Below are 22343 nucleotides of genomic sequence, written 5' to 3' on the forward strand. Positions count from 1 at the left end.
ATTCAATGAGCAATTCTTCATGCAGACGAAAGGAACTGCTATGGGATGCCCTTATGCTCCAGAGATGGCTATACTGTACATGGCGGAATATGAAAGAAAGTTCATTGACAATGACAACCCATACAGTGGACACATCAAGCAATGGTTCCGCTATATCGACGACGTGTGGCTACTGTGGCAGGGGAGCCACACCGAGTTGATTCAGTTCCATGCATGGTTAAATACCAAACATCAGGATATAAAATTCTCCATGGAACATAGCGATAGGAAAAAGACATTCCTAGATGTTGAAATCACATGTACAGAAGGACGGTTAATTTCTTCTCTGTATAGAAAAAAGACTGACAAAAATACCATGTTACATCATCAAAGTGCCCACCCAAGAAACCTTAAGGCCAAGTTACCTTATGGCCAATTGCTCCGCATCAGGAGAAATTGCACAGAGCTCTCTGATTATGAAAGACATGCAGAGACATTCTGTGAGGAACTTACAGATAGAGGATACCCGAAAAAATTGCTGAAGCATTCATTCAAGAGGGCGCGTTTCACACCTCGGGAATGTCTGCTCCAGACTAGAACAAAACCGGAATTGGACAGACTGGTCTGTGTAACTACCTTTGGGCCTGACACCAACAAATTGAGACAGGTGGTCCTAAAAAACTGGAACCTTTTGGAGAATCTGGACTGCCCTTTCCCACGTCCGCTCTTCACGTACCGAAAGAATAAAAGCATTGGGCAACAAATAGTGAGGGCAGATTTTGCATTACCTAAACCCAAAAGCGACTTGCTGTCCAGGTGGGGGATGAAACCCGTAGAGGGACACCATAAATGTGGCTCCTGTGTGGCATGTGGGAACACAATGGAAGGGAAGGAATTCCAACATGGGAGTATGAGATGGAAACATTTGTGTTTTTCCAATTGCAGAACACGCAATGTTGTGTATGTTATCGTGTGTCCATGCCCAAAGATTTACATTGGCAAGACAACACAGCAAATCAACACGCGTATAACTCAACATAAATCACGGCTAAAAAATAAAATCTTAACCGCCCCCATGGTCGAACATTTTATTGAGAACAACCACACTGAAAATGACTTTAAGTGGTCAATCCTGTACGTCTTGCAACAAACAAGGCCTATGGTCCCTGATAAAATATTGTTGCAAAAGGAGGCGTATCTAATACTAAAATTCAATAGTGCGCTTACTGGCTTAAACTCATTATCTGAAGTATCAAGGTTGTAACATGCTGTAATCACCCACACTTTGATCGAAAATAAAGAAAAAGAAATATCGATCTAAAGATATGGGGGTATTAACAATAAGTGAACGACCGATTACGATGTGTACCACAATTAATTCCCATGCTGCAACAAATACACCGAACCTTTTAATCATGCCTTTCGATATTTGAAACCCACTAAAAGATGGCCGCCACGGAAGACCGGGCTTGTGACAACGTATCGTTAAGGTTTAAAAAGATCTCCGAAAATGGCCACCGCATCCACAGACTGACTACGGAAGTCGCCGGATTGCCGCGATTAAAAGTAAGTGTTATCCAGAATGCTGAAACAGATACCCTATGCCCAAACCCCACGCCCAGAATCTAAAACCGATGTATGTATTTAGGAATACGACGGGTGACCCAGAACGAGAGCAGCTGGTTGAAAATAGGCGCAGAACACATGTAGAGAGACTGCAGCCGAGGCGGAAATCTGTTGCACGCCAGGTATGCTTTTTCGAGTTGTGAACGCGACCCTGTTTGTCTAAACCTTTTCCAAACGGTGGTTATAGAGTATTTCATGAGAGCTTTATTATCACTCTTAGGCTGTGAACAAATCGGCAAGAATAACTCATTATCTCCAAAAGGAGGACATAAACAGAGGATAATTAAAAGATCACATTCTACAATCTGAGGTATGTCCAACCACAGTATGCACCACTTCACAATGCCAGGAGTAAAGAGAGAGTGACAGCATGTCCCTGCTTATTTTCAGGTCCAAAGAAACCCCGTTGAATATAAATATAGTACTTGCGGACCGGCGAGTGCTGGAATAAAGGTAAAAATAGTGACATTTGAAGTGTGTGGGGAAGCAGATGGAATTTAGACAAAATAAGTAAAAATACTTTGTTTTATACACTTTTAGAAAAATCCAAGAGACAGAGCCCTGAAGAGAACTCGACAATTGGATACATCGAGTTCAAAACGCGTCGGCACACAAAAAGACTAGACATCAGTTGCTTAATAGACCACATAATTAATTTATGGTTTATATATTGTTTGAAAAACATTGGTTTCATTCCCTTGCTGTTTACTTAATTTGTGAGTCGAAAGCTTGACTCTGGTCTTTCAAAGAAAATAACAGTTTGTGTATATATCCAAAAAAGCTTGTGTATATATAAGTGTTGTGTTGTAAAAATGTATTGTATATTTGTATATATGAAGCACATTGGTAAATGTAATAGAACGTGAAGTGTCCTTTTCATACATGAGACGTTGACAATTTGAAAACAATAAATCAAAAGGGTACGAGTGAAATATACCCACTTAACCCAGGAGTATCACTTGGTTTTTTCCTCAAAATAGAGGATTGAAAGATATTTGTAGTTGGTAAATTGCTTTTCATATAATTATCTTATGGTCCAACCGACTACAAGTCCCAGGACCTGACTCCCCCTGTTTCTAAAAGTTCTAGTAGTTCTCATCACTGCAATGTTATGTTATTTAAAACGGATAATGGATATAGATATATATATATATATATATATATATATATATATATATATATATATATATATATATATACACAGAGAGAGAGAGAGAGAGAGAGAGTGATATAGAGATAGATAGATAGATAGATAGATAGATAGATAGATAGATAGATAGATAGATAGATAGATAGATAGATAGATAGATAGATAGATATTCCAAATTAATTTAAAGACCCCCAGATACCTAAACCCAAATCAGCCTTACAGGTCTAGAGACCACCCAACTGCAAGGAAACAGGGTAGAAGCAGCAAAAGGCAAATGCACATGAGAAAGTGTGCAGTGACCTCTGAAGGTGGAAGAAGCTTTTTCCATGTTACTCCTGCATTCATGGCCACATGCTGCTCTATAGTGTGGTCTGTGCTCAGTCTCTGACCACTCAATACTAATTTCTCTAGAAACCATCAAGGCATGAAGGACTCAGCTGTTAACCACAAGCCTATACAACAAGACAAGTACCACAATCAGCCAAGCTAGACACCCTTTCATGACTAGTCAAATGTACCAATATCTACTTAGCCACTCAGATGAGAATATCTGGTATTTGTACATTCAGAATGGCCACAAGCCCATTCAGTGCTGCATCCCTGTAACCTGTATTGCCACCACGTGACACTGTGTTGTTTTTTCATACTATATGGTTGTTTTTTGTATGTTATGTTTTGGAGACATGTACAGACTTTTTATTTTTCTACATGTTTGGGGCTCGTATGTCACATATGTACTTCGTCTATTTGTTCAGTAATACATTTATTGTATATACAAGTATGATGTGACTTTTATTAAATTGAAAAATCTTTTTATGATAATAAATTAAGTAAACTCTATTTCGGTGGGACATTGCTTATTCCTGATATCTTTACGAATTGTGTAATTAATTAGAAAAGGGGTCGTTTTTGTACTTTGTTGGCTAATTTGCATTAGCCTGCTAGCAGCTGTCCAATCAGTGCTTGATATTAATGATGTGTGAAAACTGCCTTCGGATGGCTTTGGCCTGGTGTCAGGATTGAATAGGATGGGCCATTTGATTCCACTCATATCATGAATGATAGCTGGGGCTGGTCCAGAAACTTGCGCCTGCGCATTCATCGTTTAGTATAAGGGGAGACCTATAGAAGGGAAAGCCTTTTTCCCCCAAGTCCCACACTTGTCGGGCAGGCATCCTACCCAGTGGAAGAGAAACTACCTCCAGGACCAGTCTGGAGTGAACACAGAGAATGGGACTGCTCATATCTCTGGCTATATGTCTGGGAGGACACTAGAGCTCTACGCAAGCAAGGAAGTGTTTCCCCATCTTGGATTTTAGGAGTGAGGGGTACTGTGGGATTGTTTGCTCTAGGGCAAACAAGAAATACAGCAAGCGTGGTCGGGGTTGCCTCCCAGAACGATGTCCTCATTGGCTAATGAGTATGAAGGAGTCACTCCCACCAACTGGCTAGTGCTATATATATATATATATATATAAATGTGACATCTTACGCAACCCTCCTCAGAACACTTTCTGGACCTGTGGAAGATCAGAAGAGGACTGAACCTGCTATCCACGACCTGAGAGGAGCCCTGAAGGAAGGGTCCTGCTCCTTCTTGTGCCCAAGACAAAGAAGTTGACTCAGTTGGTTGACATCCTGTGTGGCTACAGGAACATAAGTTGCAAGGAGCCTTTTTCCTGAAGAGACCAGTTGGCCAGTACCAATTGGACCTGGACTTGACCTTGCTGGTGGCCTCTAATCTTGTGAATCCTGGTCCTCAAGTGTTTTACTGAGGTTCTGGGAGCCTGAAATTTGACACAGAGCTGCTCTAAAAACCTTGAAAAGTTGGTACTTAAAATGTTTTGGACTTTGTCGTCAGGGGAACCTCACGGCAAAGGTGTCCGATTTTGATGCACCTTTCTGGATACAGCTTTAGGCTTGCTTCACTGGACTATTTTGAGTTCCATAAAGAAATACTAAAGTCGGAAGGTAAAATCTAGAACAGGATGAACCTGCTTTGTGTATCCGACCCACGCCTCAAATTGTGCCTAGGTCCCAGTCTATCACATCTATAGACTATCATAGGCACTTAGTGATTTTTGGAGGTATTTTTACTTAGAACTTTAAAAATTCATGTCATTGGTTCCCCTGATTGGATTTTTATTGTTTTGGTGTTATTTTGATTATTACATTTCACTCAATTTTTCTAATTCGGTGTAAGATTTTTATTGTTTAGTGTTTTTATTTATTACTGTTTTGGAACTGCAGAAATATTTTACACATTGCCCTAAGTTAAGTTGCCTGGCTGCTCTATCATAATTACCAGGGGGTTGCACTCAGGTTAATTTAGGGACTTTTGGATTCACCCTGACAAGTTAGTGTCACCTCCCACAGCAAAGAATAACTCCCTTTAATACAGTCATCACAATTAGATAGTGGCACATTTTCCTTTTTTTTTTTCTTCCTTTAATTTTTGTGCAAATACACGAAGAATATGAGGAAAGCGATATGATGGTAGCTTGGTTGCATACAAGTAAGGAAGACAAGCTGCCCTAAGTGAAGAGGTGTGTGAGTGAGGAGAATTTGAAGGATAAAAAACTAGATCAACATAATGCCAATATATGGCCAAAGGAAGTATGTCATTAGAAGCCTCTTAAAACGCTGGAAATGAATTGGCTTGGAATATTTTGTGACATTGGGAGGGGAGAAGCCAGTACATCTAATAGGGTTGCAAAGCAAGGCTTTTGATTTTAGCCCATGAAACACATGTTGTACTATGGGTACCAAGAAAAAATTGATAAGGGGTGGTCTGAAATGAACAATAATGTGGAGGTGCGTATTCAGCGTTGTTTATGTTATGCGGGTTATGTGGTGGATAGGCTTTCCATACAGGGAACTAAAACCATGACACCAGCCGAGTTGCCCCAGGGAACCTAGCAGAAGATATTTTTTACTGGAAGGATATACATTTCTATTATGCCCATTTTACCTACTGAGTAATTCGGTTTTTAGACAAGCCTTTTATTGTGAAGGTTTTTCAAATCACATAAAAGACAATGGTCACAGTGGATGCAGAATTTCTTGAAATGCAGTAGTGTTGTGCATATGACATGCTCTTTGTATTATCCAAAGCAGTGAGACTCAAAGTAAAGCCGGAGAGGGGAGGGCGCATGTGGCCCTCCTGACATTTACATGCACCCCACTAGAGCTACAGTAGCACTTGGCTGCTGTGTTTACTCAACTCAGCACTAACATTAAAAAAAAGTTAAAAAACAGCAGTTAGAGAAAGGAAGTAACTAAGGTACACTGCACCGCTTAACTATAGGAACACCATAATTTTTAAAAACGGTAAACATTAAAAAAAAATGATTTTATTAACCTGCAGGACCGTTTCACCTTAGTAAATCAGACTATAGAAGTGCATTCAGAAGTATTTTGTTTTAAGTGCTAGTTTTCAAACATGAATTTAGAAAAGATCATGCTTCCCCCAACCCTGACAACAATGCCATTAGTGGTTAAATCCAAACACATGAGAAGGTTTTATACAGCACACATCCTTAAGTCTTGTATTTCAAGGTTCTCTTATACATGATAATGAAGAAAACGTAATGAAGTGGAAGTAAAACAATTGCCCAGGATCACACAGTTTGGTGTGGAAGCTGGGATTCATCCCAGGTTCTCTGGTTCAACATTGTGCAATTCAGTTCAGCAACTAAATGTACATTCTTCGCCTATACCCTATTATGAACCCTGACCACCACCCTGCTGGCATCAGAGCGGCCCACAGTCACACTTAAGACCAAACATTCAGCCCGCAGAAAAATGTTTGCGAGTGCCCATGATTCAAACAGTAATGATCAAGTTGACTTGATGTTGTTTTGAGAGAAATTATTTGTATGGCAATGGTGGTGCAAGTCTTGATGCATGAAGTGACCCAAGAGCATCTGTGAGAATATTGCACAATGCCACAAAACATTGATGGAAAAACGCTGTCAGTATTTCGGTAATGTTACTATTTGGGAGCGACGTGTACACCTATTTAGCTCTGGCCTAAAGAGAGCTTCAGCAGTTTTGGCAACCACATGTAACAGGAAAAAAGTAATAAATAAAATATACTTATGTATACACATACACGTAGGGGGCTTTAGATTAGGCCCCTTTATCTAGTGGCCTGGTCAACTAACATTCACATTTTATTTCCACTCACCACAGCATAGAGCCTGTGAGAGTTGTTTATCCTACGACAGCCATTGGCTCTCATACATGAAAGTGACAGCATGTTTACAAACTCACATATGTACAACCAGCTAAGTGCACTTCAGTGCCAGGGCTGGTGGTTCAGTATTTTATGACTTTTTCTATCAATTATCAATGTTTTATTTTAAAGTCATCCGTATTTGTTTAAGCTGTGTATTCAGATTGCACTGATTCAAATCAAACAGTATGTTTTCTTTGCACTATTAAAAATATTTTCCCCCATTGTGCATTAAAACTAAAAAAATTCTTCTCTGTCTGTTCCTGGAAGATAGAAAGCACCTCGACAGATGTATTAAAATGATATGCAATAGTTTTTTTTATTAACTTTAAAGGTTTTATTGCATTCAAATAGCTACCATCATTAGGCTGTGTCAATGTCCTTTTTTTAAAATTCATGTGCATATGCTTACAATAACAAATAATCATTGCACGAGTTTGCCAAGGCCATACCTCATAGCAATACAAATGCTTGTTACTTCAGTAATGGGTGCCCCTAGTTGGATACAACAAAGGGAAATGTTTTTACTTCCAGCACGAGGGGGGTTTATAACCTCATCCACGACTCTCTCTATGACCAATTTGTCACTATGCTGTAGTGTATTCTGATTCTAAAATAAACTATCAGCCACGAACCACCCATAAACTGAAAAAAAGTGTGGGAAGGAAAGAAAGCACCTCACGGTTGCAACACCAAGGGGAATGCTGACTGGTACTCGCCAGCAAACCCACTTCTCATCATTGATTGCTTTCTTTCCCAGAAAGAAATGTGTGTGTACTTGAGAGAAAGACCTCAACCCAATGAAACCAAACAATAGAAATACAAAAATAATCCTCACCGCTAAAAATTGGTAAAGCTTATTTGCTTGTGATAACTTTTATTCGCTGCTGTAAGCTCTTCCAATATTAACAAGCATTTACAATGCAACGGTTTCGCCTTTACAAAAGTTAGAGCTATTGGCATTGTAAATGACAACATTTGTATTTATGTGTTGGTTTTGAAAACAGATAAATAAATGGCATTGTCACTATATATGATGTCTACTGTCTTTACTCATATTCCCTAACATCAGGACTTTTGAACCCTATGGTGCACGAGCCAAGTAGGGCTTTGGTGCCACTTATGTCATGCTTGGCAGAAGGCTGCAATGGTGCCGTCTGCCTACAGCAGACTTCTGTGTGTTAACATTTTAAGCAGTGGAGTCGCAACATGGTAGTCGTGATCAGTGGGTCACTTCCATGACCAGTTTTAGAAACCATGCCCTGAAAGGACTAACTTAATTGTGCTGCAGCCCTAAAAGTGTAGCACATCTTCCTCACTGTGTGAATACGAAACTAAAAGAATCCCACAATGGACCGATTTACCACAGTAAAGTTACGCGGCATGCCTTAGTCCTTCATTCTATCTGTCGCCGAGGAGGTGCATATAATAGCAGGACAGGCTTACAACACCAACAAAAATTGTCATCAATATACTGTATACGTTTTACTGCCCTGTGAACAGGGTTCACTGTAGAACTTATTTTCAAATGTGATTTAAAAACATGTAAAAACCCAGAGTGCGGATATGTGTTGATGTGATGCATAAGTTACGGTTCTTGTTGAAACTGGTGAATTATTGTACAGATGTTTCTATGCCAATGATGGTACAGTAATTTATAATGTGCTTGTTGTCTCGTTAAAAGAGTGGATTAGGCACAGCAGAGCATCATGGTGTTTCTGTACTGGCCACTAGCTGTCAGCAGTCCTTTCTAACAGCTACTTAAAGATAGGCCAAGAACCAGATGTGTGTGACTGTCGTTCCTAGAAGTCTTTGTGGCCTCTATGTCACTCGGGCCTCGCCATTTGCTCCACAGGTAACTGAGAAGTTTTTTTAAAAAACACCTTAAACTGAAGCACTTCTAGCATGCCTAAGCACTCAAAGTGAGCTTACATAGTGTCATTATATACTATCAACTTTTCACACTTTGGCAGAAAGGCAGCCAAACTGGAGCACATGTAGAAAGATTGACTTTGATTACATGGTTTTTGTTCAAGTTGTGGGGGTGAGACAAACCGTAAGGGTTTGGTACTTCAGGGTTATCTTCATTGCTCCGCTCCATAGATCTCAGCCACCCAGTTTACACACAAGCACTTTGATACAGGGCACACCACGACAAAACATGTCACAGTTGAGTTGGAGTTAGGAGCTGCCTCTGTGAGATTTGCAATGAACAGTCACTAGTGTCAAGTGGTTCTTGTGACAGAAGGCTGGTCTGTATTTGTTATTTCACATGAGTTTACTTTTGTGATGTGTTGGTCATAATGGACAGGGTATTTGGTCGTCCAAAGTAGTATGTATTAAATGCACACACCCATTGTACGCTGAAAGGTGTGTGTGTGTGTGTGTGTGTGTGTGTGTGGATCTAGGTTGTGGAATTGTAAGAGCTGTCTACCAGCATCTGTTCAGCCAACACTAACATTATTATGACTTTTGTGTTTTACGTACCGCTGACGGCATTACATTCTACAGGGATTTCTAAGGTGCTGACTAGAATACGAAAGTGACACACAACTGTCCCCATTGCAGTAGTCTCAAGATAACTAAAATATTCCCGTCGCATTTTCAGACTTCTGCGATCTGGCACTTACCCAGAAGTGACTGTACTAGAGTCAAATAGTAAATTAACACAGTCCAGCTAAAAAAGGGACCTTCTTTTCTCGCACAGTGTAAGGTGAAATTGGGGCGAGCCGATGCGTGTGCAGGAGACACTTTTATAGAGGAGACTGTGTGTGGAACCAACTTTCAAGGTCTACACTGGTGCTCTATTGATGTGTTGTCTAGGATGTATCTATCAATAGTGCAGCAGGTGCAGTGGCACTGTGGCACGTGGGTGTTAGGGAGCCAGGTTCACCCAGGTGACAGCTGTATTTAGCTTCTCAGCCAGAGGAGGAGTGCACATTTGACTTGCTTGCAAAAGGCCCGTGCACCACTGATGTGCCCCGCTGTTGTCCCACACTGTAGCCCGGACATCTTGCAGAGTCCTGTGGGTGTTCCTGACCCTCGGCAGCTGAGGGCAGTGCGGCCGTGGACTCTCGGTGCAGTGGGGTGGGCAGTGAAGTGGTGTCTGCGTGTGGCTGGCAGTGGTCACTGATGGGCCGAGTCTGAGCTGTGTGGTTTGAAACCACAAGCTCGCGAGCGATCCGGGAGGACTGTGCTCACGTCTTGTAAGGCAGAACACGAAAATGGGTCAGAGTGTATTTACGGTTACAGAATACCCCACAAACCAATTTTCCACATCAATTCGCTGTCAGGTTTTGCCGATTCGAGATTTTTCGGATAAACAGCTGTCACGTGATACATTTGGGTGACACATTAAAACAAACGATCCCTGCAGCTACCAATATCGGTGGATTTCAGCTGCAAGTTGTGGCCACTCGAAATGGCATTCAGGGGGCATTAAACATATAACGCCTCTCCCCCACTGTGCTTTTCTACGCAACCAGGCAGGTGCTCGGTACTGCGCATTCTTTAACATGAAAAATATGCACGTCCTGATATTGCAGGCACCTGTATCTATAATAAACTGGGTACAGTAGTGTGTGCGTGCACGTGTGTGCGTGAGAGACGTTTCGTATGCCACCGTGTGTGTGGTTTTTTTCTGGAGTGTCTGCTTGTGTGTGTGTATTTGGGTTAGAATGTGTTTTAGGTGTGTGTGTGAATGTATGTATGTGTGTGCTTTCTGTGTGTGCGTGCTTTTGCGCCTGTGTGCCTGTTAGCATGTGGCTGTAATATGCGTGGGTTTGTTTGCTGATGTATATGCTTGTGTGTCTTTTTTTCCTGAGTGCGTCTGTCTAAGGGTGGCTCTGTCTGTTTTATACTATATGACGTACTTGTGTGTCCTCTACGTGGCTGGAATTGTCTGAGTCTCACTCTGTCTGATTGTGCTCGTGGCTGTGTTGCTTTTCCGCACCTGTGTACGTCTGTGTGTTTGACAGTGTTCGCTTCTATAGCCGTGCCAGTTTGTGTGTGTGTGTTGTGTGTGTGTGTGGTTTTGTGAGAAGGTAAATAGAGTTGCTCAATGGGAAGGCGCCCATTTATTTATCGTATTACGATCAGCGCGTTTTAGCTTTGTGCTGAGGTCTGTGGTGTTTTCTGTTGCCCCTTAAAATGTCCTCCCAGCGCGACCTCCTTTCAGGGTGCTTTAACGGCGACCTGGTGAAATATAGCCGTCCTGCTCTCACAGGAAAGCCGCCCTAACCCTCGGCAAGCGACGGAGGCGAAACCCTGATTTTATATTGTGAAGTTTGCATTCATAACTATTCCCTGGGTTGGACGCAGTGACCGGCTCAGTGAGCTAGTGAACACACCCATCGAGATTTAGGCAGGCACACAGAGGCGTTTGGTTTCGGCTTTATAAAACATGTTTTTATTACTGTTATATATGCTTGCAGTTCTATATAGCATGAACATGGTCCAATTTAGGCAAGCACAAAGTATCCCTTTTAAGATATGAGAAGATTAATTGATTTGCACAGGAGGGTTAACCGGCGCCGGGACTCGAATGTCCTTTCCCCACTTTTAAAGTCGGCAGCTGTGGCCATTAGTCCCCATCCCTCCCCAAAACAGTCCCTGGTTTGGAGAATGAACAGCCTAAGTGATCCTGGAGCAATGAAACAGGTTTGTTCGGCTCCAGGCACGGTGCACGCAAGAGTTGTCAGTATAACATGTACCTGTACGATCTGGAGTCCTTGTTTGCAGCGCAGGTCACAACACAATCCTCACTCTTATCTTCCAACAAAAAACAAGTCAGGTCCCAGGCCGGCAGCCAATCACAGCACGGCCCGGGGAATGACGTCACAGGGGTGTCCCGGCCGGCAGATTCGGGGGCGTGTTTTTCGTGCTCTCCCCTTCCCATTGGCTGGAAGGTAAAAGTCCAGCCAATGGGAAGAGGAGAGGGCCAGACTTAAAAAAAACACACGGAAACGCCCCGTATCGCGTTTTCACGGGGAAAGCGTGATTGACAGCCTCTGTCTCCCAATGGCTAGCCTCCATTTATGGAGCTAGCCAATGGGAGACAGAGGCGGGACCAAAGCCCCATATCTAGGACATAAGATTTCGCCCTGGGCGGAGCAACTGCTACGCAGTTGCAACGCCAGGGCGAAACCTAAAAATGGCTCATGTAGAGCCATAATCAATCATTATTAGCCAACATGTTTCGTTGCTGTTGCAAATTTCAAGCAACTTCTTCAGGGCTAGGGATCCAAATTAGACTTTCATGGGAGGTTCACATCAAACCATTAGGTTGCGTCAAAACTGCATACCTGCAACCTTAACAAGCGGGGCGCAAGCGTCAGCTGATCGCGTACCTGCTTGGTGACTGCCTAAGGGTCTTGTCACCGAAACCTTGGAATCGGCAGCGTTTGTGCTCGTCCCCACTGAGTGATTTTGAATGCGTTGAGTGGGGGGCTGGCTGTCCTGTTGTTCACCCTTTAGCTCCTATTGTTTTGGTGACTTCAGGAATGGGAACAGAGAAGGGATAATGGTGCCAGTGCACATGATGCCCATTCCAGGCCCCACCACATTCCAAGATAGACAGAGCCACTGGATTCATTCCCATTTTCTAATTTGGGCAAGGTAAGTATACTCCTTCTTATACACTTTCCACAGAATCATTCAGTATTACAGCTTGTTGGTTTGGTACTGCCATGGTCAGGTTTAGATTTAAGAAACACAGGAATAAAAAGTGGAGGTCTCAAGTTAATCAATGGCATACAGGAAACCTATCCAGCCATGTTTTCATTGAATTCTGATACGTATACATGTTTTGTTGCAAATGCTGGACAACAAATACTAGTCTTTCGTAAGCCAGGCCTATTTGGTCTTTAGAAGACTACAATCTTTCCATTTATTTATTTGCAAATACTTATACCATAGCTAAAAACGGTGATAAAAAAAGATCAAAATAAGAATTAGAATCAAAATAAACAACAGAGCTGTTGCTACTCACACCACACTACGTAAGTCGAAAATTATAAGTATTATTCAACACCAGCGTTACTTGTCAAAGTCTGAACAGGTGTGTAACAGTATGAAAACATCACCTGGAGGTGGTGGTCTAGTTGTTGTATTCAGGCAAACAATACATATCACTAAAGGTGACAACATCTCCATAAAGAATTGTGAGGCTTTTCTAACAAGATGCAATCCTACACCGTCTTCCACCTGTAACTTCCTGCTCCTTTACAGACCTCCACCTAGCAAGGCAACATTCCCAGACGCACTTCTAGACACAGTTTCAAATCTGATAACAATACACTCCAACCTGTGCATCTGGGTGACCTTAACATTTGGTTTGATAAAACCAATATGACCCATCCAAAAACAATAATCACTGGCCTAGACGCATTGAACCTGCATCAGATTGTCCCCAATCCGACACACATCGCTGGACATATCCTAGATGTAATTTTTGCTAATACTGAACTAGTTACCTTTCAAACTATAACTCCAGTCACTTGATCAGACCGCCACTTGCTTGCTTTCCAACATAAAACAACACTAAGCGACTCACCTAAAACTACCTTACATCCATCCACCTATCGGCCGTGGAACAAACTCAATTTGGAACACTTGGAAACACAACTAACATCCAGTATAAATCTGGAAACCATAAATTCTGTTCAGAATCTATATGAGTGGCTACAGGAAGCTTTTGACATCCTGATACCACTCAAAACCACACAACAGAACAAAAGGAAAAAAGCGCCTTGGAGAAACATAAAAATAAAAAACATAAAACAACAAATTAGAAAGCTGCAACGTACCTGGCTCAAAACAAACGCCAAACAAGACAAACTTCACGTACAAAAAATTAACAGATTATATAAGTCGGCTATCAAAAAAGTTAAGAAAAGGTACTATTCAGACAGAATTCAAAACGCTAAATGTGCAAATAAAGAATTCTATAAAATACTCAATGAATTTCGGAAACCAAATTGCCTAGAAGGAACTCATCCTGTTACTCAAGATTTCACAGACAAACTGCCAAATCATTACAAGGACAAAGCAGACACATTGGACTCGTACTTACAACAGAAACAAAGCACCAGCACTAACCCTTGTACAAAACAACTATCCAAGAATGCTCTAATCAAGCCTCTCTGTTCCTTCCAACACATCTCACACGATAAATTTATGGACCTGGTCAAAGCAAGCAGGCCTGCCGGCAACCCTTCTGACCCCTGTCCGACACAAACTTTCAAGACAATTCTTTTAACAACCTCTGCTGCCATTCTAGTAAGAAGAATCATCAACGATTCCTTAACTACTGGAATATTTCCAGAAGAACTCAAAAAGTCATACATACGCCCTTTACTGAAGAAAACAAACTTGGACCCATTGAACACCGACAACTACAGACCCATTACAAATGGACCTTTCCTGGGCAAACTGATAGAAAGAGCAGCGTTCGCCCAGATGTCACAATTCATTGAAGAGAATGACATACTTTCAGATTTCCAAACAGGTTTCCGTCCGGAAAGAGGCACTGAATCTTCCCTCCTTGCCATCTGGGATGACCTAAAGAATTCAGTTGACCGCAACGGGGTTGCTGCGCTACTCCTCTTGGACCTCTCAGCTGCCTTTGACACGGTTGACCATGACACTCTGAAACAAAGACTTTATGAAGCCGGCGTAGAGGGAACTGCTCTAGACTGGATCGCGTCCTACCTCCGAAACAGAACTAATGTCATCTACACCCCACTTTTCTCGTCCAAACCGTACTCCACAAAAGCAGGGGTCCCTCAAGGTTCTATCATCTCGCCCATGCTTTTCAACATCTACATGAAGTCTTTACCAGTACTGATCAATAAATTTCACCTCACGTGCTACAACTATGCAGATGACACGCAAATACTCCTTCAGCTGGAATGCCCCAAAGACATTGGAAAATCTCCAATTTTCAGCTGTCTCAGAGCCGTGGATCAGTGGATGACTTGGAGCCATCTCAAATTGAATGCTTCAAAAACTGAAATACTCACGTGTGGCGATTGGAAAAATTACAACCCGCTTGCCGCATGGCCTGATGAACTGGGATCGCTGCCTAAAGTATTGAAGGAAGTAAGAAACCTCGGAATGACCATGGACTCCAAGCTGTCGATGAATGTCCAAGTAAATAAACTAGCAAGATTAAGCTTTGCTACTATAAAAACGCGACAAATTTTCCCTCATTTGGGATTTCCACACAAGGTCCAAGCTACCATCTCCCTTGTTCTATCCAAACTGGATTACGCCAATAGCCTCTACCACGGATCACATTTAACGACCTTGAAAAGACTACAACGGATTCAGAACTCGGCTGCCAGACTACTCTTGCATATCAAACCACGAGACCACATCTCCCCTGCCTTGAAAGCCCTGCATTGGTTACCGGTTGCCAGAAGATCCACGTTCAAGCTGCTTTGTATTACCCACAAAGCAATACATGGAATAGGACCACTCTTCATCAGGAATAAAATCACCAAACACATTCAACAAAGAACCTACGCTCTAAAGGAGCATCCCGCCTCAAAATCCCACCATACAAGAAAAAAACAATGGGTGGCACATCCTTCTCTGTTCAAGCAACCAAACTATGGAACTCTTTACCCCCCAACATAAGATCCACCGACAACTACCTTATCTTTAGAAAACTACTCAAGATCTGGCTCTTCCCCACATAAGCACCATACGGAAATAGAAATGTACAGCATATCCCTCTGTATATAAGCATTTGTTCTCACTATTGATATGTACCTATCTTTGTATATTACTTTATAAAACATGTAAAACAATTATGTTGTTAAGAGAAGAAAAAAAAATATTAATAATAATCATCAATAAATAAAAATCATTTTTGGTCTACATGTACATACTTCCATTGTACAACTATGTACCTTCCATGTACTTGGATCTGTGTGTCTGTTACTTTTCTCCTGAAAAAGCATATCCAATGCACTACCCGATTTCCCATCCTGTGCCTCTATCAATATTTTTAATCTAAATATACTTACTTCTTTTATTTATCTATATACTTTTAATGTACTTATGGATCTATATATTTATCACTTTCTTCTAATTTAGCATTTCCAATGCACTAGGCTATTTCTCAGCCTATACTTCGCTCAATATATCTTCTAGCCCATGGGTACTCATAGTGCGGCCCGGCAAACCTTCCTCGGCGGCCCGCAGACCTTGCAAACATCAGTACCCATGTATTATTATTATTTTTTTTTAAAGAGTGTCTGCTGCAGCGCGACTCTGAGAGTCTCTGCTGCTCTGTGGGGGCCGGGGGATTCTCGCATAGCCAGAGTGGGGCTGCAGGGGCCTAAGATGAGGTGAAATAAAACAAAGCCTCATTAGCATGCAAAGGGGCCTCTAACGACCTGTGAAGTGCTTGGGAGCGGCGGTCTGTGTGTGTGTGCACCTGGAAGCTGTCTCAGCCCCGGCTGACACGCAGGAAGGGTGAGATGACAGAGGGAGGTAGAGAGAGGGAGGGAGGGAGGGAGTGATGGAGGGGGAGAACGAGGGAGAGAGGGAGTGAGGGAGGGGGAGAGCGAGGAAGAGAGGGAGACGGGGAGTGAGAGAGGGAGGGAGACGGGGAGGGAGGGAGACTGGGAGGGGGGAGGGGGGAGTGAGAGGGGGAGGGGGGGAGTGAGAGGGGGAGGGGGAGAGTGAGAGAGGGGGGAGTGAGGGAGCAGGAGCAAGGGAGGGAGAGAGGGAGTGAGAGAGGGCGAAAGGGACTCAGGGAGAGAGGGAGCAAGAGAGAGAGAGAGAGGGAGGGAGGGAGAGAGAGAGGGAGCGGGAGAAGGAGCAAGAGAGGGAGCGAGTGAGAGTGGGAGAGAGGGAGAGAGAAAGGGAGAGAGGGAGCAAGGGAGAGAGGGAGTGAGGGAGAGGGAGAGCGAGGAAGAGAGGGAGACGAGGAGTGAGAGAGGGAGGGAGAAGGGGAGGGAGGAGGGAGAAGGGGAGGGAGGAGTGAGAGGGGGGAGTGAGAGAGGGAGAGTGAGGAGGGGGAGTGAGGGAGGGGAAGTTAAAAAGGGGGGCGTGGGGGAGGGAGAGAGTGAGAAAGGGAGGGAGTGAGAGAGAGAGACAGAGGGAAGGAGACAGAGAGAGACAGACAGAGAGAGGGATGGAGGGAGCGAAGGAGTGGGGAGAGGGAGAGGGAGCGAGAGAGGGAGCGAGGGAGGGAGGGAAGGAGAGAGGGAGCGGGAGAGGAAGCAAGAGAGGGAGTGAGAGAGGGGGAGCAGGGAAAGAGAGAGGGAGGGAGGGAGGGAGAGGAGTGAGAGAGAGAGGAGTGAGAGAGAGAGGAGTGAGAGAGGGAGCAAGAGAGGGAGGGAGTGAGAGAGGAAGGGAGAGAGGGAGCAAGGGAGAGAGAGGGAGTGAGGGGGAGAGGGAGCGAGAGAGGAAGCAAGAGAGGGAGTGAGAGAGGGAGTGAGAGGGAGAAAGGGAGTGTGAGAGGGAGAGAGGGAGCAAAGGAGAGAGAGAGAGAGAGAGAGGGAGGGAGAGACGGGGAGAGGGAGCAAGAGAGGGAGCAAGAGAGGGAGGGAGTGAGAAAGGGAGAGAGGGAGCAAGGGAGAGAGAGGGAGAGAGGGAGAGAGTGAGAGAGGAGTGAGAGAGAGAGGAGTGAGAGGGAGAGAGAGAGAGGGAGTGAGAGAGAGAGGGAGAGAGACAGACAGAGAGAGGGAGAGAGCGAGAGAGGGAAGGAAAGGAACGAGGGAGGGAGGGAGGGAGAGAGGGAGGGAGGGAGGGAGAGAGGGAGAGAGGGAGAGAGAGCGAGAGTGGGAGAGAGATGTGTGTATGCTGGGTCTGGTGGCTCAGTGGATGAAGGCATCTGCTGCAGGGACATGTGATCAACCTCATGGTCATAGTTTTTTTTGTTGATCTAGCCCGCCCCCTCCCCCACTGACCCCGCCCCCACCGGTGCGGCCCTCAGACACAAACCACACTGTAAATTTGGCCCCCGAGAGAATTTTTGTGAGTACCCATGTTCTAGCCCAACCTTCTGACTCCTCTAAAACTTCTTTCTACTACTCCTTCTAATGAACTACCCTATCTCTCATCCTATAGACCTAATGAACTACCCTATCTCTCATCCTATAGACCTATCAATATATCCTCTACATCCACTCTCTCATTTATCCCAAACCCCATACCACTACTATGATTGCCAAAATAACCTTTTCTAGACTCTCCTGCTCTACCCCTCCTTGCATCATCTGACACCTCTTTTTACAACACCGATCCCCTAAAACAAACATTTCTAAACTCTCCCTCTGACTCCTTCCCTCAAACTCCTTTTTACTCATCCAAAAGCCTCTTGCTACTGCTAAGACTTAAAAAAAATCAAAATTAACAGACTAACCTGTTTCACTTCTCAAATTCCATATTCAACTATACTAATATACTGCCCAAATAACTGAATAACATATCTACTACTCAAATTACTTCATATTTATACTATACTAATTTTCAACACTAATCCTTTGTGGGTTCCGGAGTGGCGTGCTACTCGCCAGAAAAGCGCTTCAACGCCCATCAGAGGTAACAAGTGCTATATGAATGCAAATCTTTCTTCCCCTTTTATCCATCCGCTATCCTTCTCACTCCAAGTAACAGACTAATATCCACCACTGAAATTACCTCATATTTCACCATATTAATTCACCACTAATCCTCTATAGCACGGGTACTCATAGTACGGCCCGCGGGCCGGTGGCGGCCCAGCAAGCCTTCCGTGGCGGCCCGCGGACCGCGAGACATCCTACCCGTGTTTTTAAAGAGTGTCTGCAAACACTCTGCTGCTCTGTGGGGGCCCGCCGATTCAATCGAGCGAGGCTAGAGTGGAGCTGCAGGGGCACTAAGAGGAGGAGAATGCACATGCAAATGGTCTTTTTAAAGACCTGTTAAGTGCTGTGAAGTGCCCGGGTGGGGGCTGTGTGTCTGTGCGCGCTGGGGAAGCTGTCTCAGCCCGTGACAGAGACAGAGGGAGAGGGAGGGAAAGGGAGACCGAGAAATGGAGACAGAGAAAGGGAGGAGGGCGACCAAGGGAGATGGAGTGAGGGAAGGGTATCCTAACCACGGAGAGGCCTGCGTCCTAGCTGCATTGCTCTCTCCTCCATAATACATAACAGAACATGGGACTGATGCAGTCCTCTGCAGTGCAGCCACAGACTCAGAGGCCTACACCTCAAGACACATTAGAAAAATAAGGATGCCAAATAGAGGTGAATATTTAAAAATAATGCCACACGTACGAGAAAAACTTAAAAGTTCTTTCCCCCAAAATATAGTGTATCAACGTATTAGTCCTCTTGCTGCAGAAGGCAGGGTTATTCATTTATTTCTACTGTCATCACCAGTCATGCTCACACACAATCCCCACACTTCATATTTTTTTCATGTCGCCTGTTAACACAGTTTTCTCTTTTCTTCCTTGCGTTGTTAATAAAAGGTAATCTATTCGTGGACTTCAGAGCGACGATATTAGGCCCAGTGACCCTTAATCCACAGCACGTGTTAGCAGAGAGAGCTTAACTCACTGAGCTACACAGCTAAGCAATGACAATGTGGACTGCCTTTCGAATTATTTCTCTTCATAACTACCCTAGGGAGAATGAAGGAAAGCAGCAGTAAGAGGTAAAATGTAGTCTCAACAACGTGACATAACCGAATCATATAACCAAATCATTATAATGCACAGATTTAGCTATAGAATTAAGTTGGGCAGTCCAGCAATAAAGGACATTAACAGAGGAAACACCAAACCCAGTGTGTTATTGCTTTAGAAATGCTGCTTTGATCAGAAAAACAAAACAATCACTGATGGTGGTGGGCCTTCAAGATGATATGCTCAAACCACGCCATTCAATGTCACCAAAGATCAAGAGGTGGCTATGTTATGTTCATTTAAGCTGTAGGGCACTTGAATCACCCCAGAAGGGGTATCTCAGTGCCAGAGTGAACATGGACGAGGCAGAGTTAGTATGACCTGTGAAGTGCTGTGAAGTGCTCGGGTGGGGGCTGTGTGTCTGTGCGCGCTGGGGAAGCCGTCTCAGCCCGTGACACACAGGCAGGGTGAGATGACAGAAGGTGACAGAGGGAGGTAGAGGGACAGAGACAGAGGGAGGGAAAGGGTGGGAAGAAAGAGACAGAGGGAGAGGGATGGAAAGGGAGACAGAGAAATGGAGACAGAGAAAGGGAGGAGGGCGATCGAGGGAGATGGAGTGAGGGAAGGGAGTGAGGGAAGAGGAGTGAGTGAGGGAAGGGGAGGAAGGGGAGGAAGGGGAGGGAGGGAAGGGGAGTGAGGGAAGGGGAGTGAGGGAAGGGGAGGGAGTGAAGGAAGGGGAGTGAGGGAAGGGGAGGGAGTGAGGGAAGGGGAGGGAGTGAGGGAAGGGGAGGGAGTGAGGGAAGGGGAGGGAGTGAGGGAAGGGGAGGGAGTGAGGGAAGGGGAGGGAGTGAGGGAAGGGGAGGGAGTGAGGGAAGGGGAGGGAGTGAGGGAAGGGGAGGGAGTGAGGGAAGGGAGTGAGGGAAGGGGAGTGAGGGAAGGGGAGTGAGGGAAGGGGAGTGAGGGAAGGGGAGTGAGGGAAAGGGAGTGAGGGAAGGGGAGTGAGGGAAGGGGAGTGAGGGAAGGGGAGTGAGGTGAGGGAGTGAGGGAAGGGAAGGAAGTGAGGGAAGGAGGGAAGGGGAGGGAGTGAGGGAGGGGTGAGGGAGGGGGTGAGGGAAGGGGAGTGAGTGAGGGAGGGAGTGAGGGAAGGGGAGTGGAGTGAGTGAGGGAAGGGAGTGAGGGAAGAGGAGTGAGGGAGTGAGGGAAGGGGAGTGAGGGAAGGGGAAGGAGTGAAGGAAGGGGAGTGAGGGAAGGGGAGTGAGGGAAGGGGAGTGAGGGAAGGGGAGTGAGGGAAGGGGAGTGAGGGAAGGGGAGTGAGGGAAGGGGAGTGAGGGAAGGGGAGTGAGGGAAGGGAGTGAGGGAAGGGGAGTGAGGGAAGGGAGTGAGGGAAGGGGAGTGAGGGAAGGGGAGTGAGGGAAGGGAGTGAGGGAAGGGAAGGGAAGGGAGTGAGGGAAGGGAGTGAGGGAAGGGAGTGAGGGAAGGAGGGAAGGGGAGGGAGTGAGGGAGGGGTGAGGGAGGGGTGAGAGAAGGGGAGGGAGTGAGGGAGGGTGTGAGGGAAGGAGTGAGGGAGGGAGTGAGGGAGGGAGTGAGGGAGGGAGTGAGGGAAGGGGAGTGAGGGAAGGGGAGTGAGGGAAGGGGAGTGAGGGAAGGAGTAAGGGAGTGAAGGGAGGGAGTGAGGGAAGGGAGTGAGGGGAGGGGTGAAGAAGGGGAGTGAGGGAAGGGGAGTGAGGGAAGGGGAGTGAGGGAAGGGGAGTGAGGGAAGGGGAGGGAGGGAAGGGGAGGGAGGGAAGGGGAGGGAGGGAAGGGAGGGAGGGAAGGGGAGGGAGGGAAGGGGGTGAGGGAAGGGGGTGAGGGAAGGGGGTGAGGGAAGGAGGTGAGGGAAGGAGGTGAGGGAAGGAGGTGAGGAAGGGGAGGGAGGGAAGGGCTGTGAAGTGCTCGGGTGGGGGCTGTGTGTCTGTGCGCGCTGGGGAAGCCGTCTCAGCCCGTGACACACAGGCAGGGTGAGATGACAGAAGGTGACAGAGGGAGGTAGAGGGACAGAGACAGAGGGAGGGAAAGGGTGGGAAGAAAGAGACAGAGGGAGAGGGATGGAAAGGGAGACAGAGAAATGGAGACAGAGAAAGGGAGGAGGGCGATCGAGGGAGATGGAGTGAGGGAAGGGAGTGAGGGGAAGAGGAGTGAGTGAGGGAAGGGGAGGAAGGGGAGGGAGGGAAGGGGAGTGAGGGAAGGGGAGGGAGTGAAGGAAGGGGAGTGAGGGAAGGGGAGGGAGTGAGGGAAGGGGAGGGAGTGAGGGAAGGGGAGGGAGTGAGGGAAGGGGAGGGAGTGAGGGAAGGGGAGGGAGTGAGGGAAGGGGAGGGAGTGAGGGAAGGGGAGGGAGTGAGGGAAGGGGAGGTGAGGGAAGGGAGTGAGGGAAGGGGAGTGAGGGAAGGGGAGTGAGGGAAGGGAGTGAGGGAAGGGGAGTGAGGGAAAGGGAGTGAGGGAAGGGGAGTGAGGGAAGGGGAGTGAGGGAAGGGGAGTGAGGTGAGGGAGTGAGGGAAGGGAAGGAAGTGAGGGGAAGGAGGGAAGGGGAGGGAGTGAGGGAGGGGTGAGGGAGGGGGTGAGGGAAGGGGAGTGAGTGAGGGAGGGAGTGAGGGAAGGGGAGTGGAGGGAGTGAGTGAGGGATGGGAGTGAGGGTAGTAGCAGCTGTATGCCGGGAGGGAGCCGAAGAAGCAGGGGGGGGGGGTATGAGG

General features: G+C 45.7%; 1 protein-coding gene across 1 annotated transcript in view; it reads right to left on the reverse strand.

The window, feature by feature from the left end:
- THAP5 (THAP domain containing 5) overlaps positions 1 to 22343 on the reverse strand; it is a 179724-nt gene that overhangs the window by 156502 nt on the left and 879 nt on the right. The gene's annotated exons all lie outside the window — the stretch shown is intronic.

The sequence above is a fragment of the Lissotriton helveticus genome, chromosome 1_1 (assembly GCF_964261635.1).
Source record: "Lissotriton helveticus chromosome 1_1, aLisHel1.1, whole genome shotgun sequence".
Lineage (NCBI taxonomy): Eukaryota > Metazoa > Chordata > Amphibia > Caudata > Salamandridae > Lissotriton > Lissotriton helveticus.